The sequence below is a fragment of the Somniosus microcephalus genome, chromosome 9 (genome assembly GCF_052327205.1).
Source record: "Somniosus microcephalus isolate GS21.2 chromosome 9, FLI_Smic_1.0, whole genome shotgun sequence".
Classification (NCBI taxonomy): Eukaryota; Metazoa; Chordata; class Chondrichthyes; order Squaliformes; family Somniosidae; genus Somniosus; species Somniosus microcephalus.
This window is the reverse complement of record NC_140995.1, coordinates 104,589,490-104,591,090: the sequence shown is the minus strand read 5'-3', so window position 1 is coordinate 104,591,090 and position 1,601 is coordinate 104,589,490. Positions and strand designations below refer to the sequence as shown.

The 1,601-nt window shown below is 60.4% G+C and overlaps 1 long non-coding RNA gene across 1 annotated transcript; it reads right to left on the bottom strand.

Annotated features, from left to right (window-relative positions):
- Nucleotides 1–520: 520 nt before the first annotated feature.
- On the bottom strand, nucleotides 521–1,379 carry LOC147112569 (uncharacterized). The gene is made up of 2 exons (XR_015079442.1): nucleotides 956–1,379; nucleotides 521–855 (listed from the first exon to the last, which is right to left on the bottom strand). It is a non-coding gene; the product is annotated as an uncharacterized LOC147112569 (long non-coding RNA).
- Nucleotides 1,380–1,601: the final 222 nt, after the last annotated feature.

Genomic DNA, 1,601 nt, shown 5'->3' with positions numbered 1-1,601 from the left:
TTCCTCTCTCTCTTCCCCCCAGTCGCTCCTCTCTCTTCCCCCCAGTCGCTCCCTCTCTCTCTTCCCCCCAGTCGCTCCCCCTCTCTCTTCCACCCTGTCGCTCCCCCTCTCTCTTCCCCCAGTCGCTCCCCCTCTCTCTTCCCCCCAGTCGCTCCCCCTATCTCTTCCCCCCAGTCGCTCCCCCTATCTCTTCCCCCCAGTCGCTCCCCCTATCTCTTCCCCCCAGTCGCTCCCCCTCCCTCTTCACCCCCAGTCGCTCCCCCTCCCTCTTCACCCCCAGTCGCTCCCCCTCTCTCTTCCCCCCCAGTCGCTCCCCCTCTCTCTTCCCCCCCAGTCGCTCCCCCTCTCTCTTCCAACAACAACATGCCCTCAAAAAAGCCTCAGCACCGCCGGACACCCCCAGCTGGTCTATATATATAAAAGACCTCTTCTGTCTATCTGTCTGTCCGTTCTCTATATGTTCGAAAGTTATAGAGCGTACCTACACGCGCGTCACATCAAAAGAAAGCTTACGATTACGGACCGGTCATAGGCGTATTTACGTTTTAGCCGGACAAAAATTGCGCCCGCGGTATCCAAAAAATGTTCAAAATTCCACTCATTAGCATCTCATTATCCGCTCATTAGCGATAGAGTGACGTTGAGGTTGACCAATCGTACGCCGGGTTCCTGGCGCGTGCGGGCGGGCCTTCCTACAGTCGAGTGACGGGACGATTGACCAATCCTATGCTTCGGTGACCTGACGGTCGACCAATCAGTGCGTGTGCGGGCGGGCCTTCTCGTTCTGAACCGAGGTGAGTGTCAACCATCTTGATTCCATTCTTTTTCCCGCTTTCTGCGTTTTTCTTTGCAAACCTACATTTCCAGCAAAAAAAAATTGCTTTTATTAAATTGTTTTTAAAAAGCTTCATTCATTTGTAAATATTTTCTCTAACCTGAAGATTCTTTTTCCTACCTTTCCCTGTTTTTGTGAGGCCTCAGAACCTAGGCCTCAAAGCCTGGGCCTCTCCTGCCCAGCCACGCCCGAGCTAGGTAATAGTCCCACGGCTTCTGCTAAGCTCCCCCCGCCCCGTCATCACGTTACTCGGGGCAACGGCATCAGCCACGAGGGTCACAGGACATACACAGGGTGCACGCGCAGCAGGAGCAGCTGAGACGCGGCGTCTCTCTCTGTTCCCCGCTCGGCTCGGGCGGGGGGGCGGGGCTCTCGGGAGTGCGGATCTCGGGCGGGGCTTGGAGAGTGGGAAGGGTTACCCCGGCAACCGGGCCCGCCGGCCGTCTCTCACAGCCGCAATCGGCGGTCTTGAAACCAGCTCGGGAGGGCGGGGCTCCAGAGAGCGGGAGGGCGGGGCTCCGGAGAGCGGGAGGCCGGTGCTCGGGAGGGCGGGGGGCGGGGCTCGGGACATCGGGGGGCGGGGCTCAGGAAATCGGGGGCGGGGCTCGCGACATCGGGAGATCGGGGGACGGGAGATCGGGGGGGTGGGACATCGGGAGATCGGGGGGCGGGAGATCGGGGGTGGGACATCGGGAGATCGCGGGGCGGGACATCGGGAGATCGGGGGGCGGGACATCGGGGGCGGGACATCGGGAGATCGCGGGGT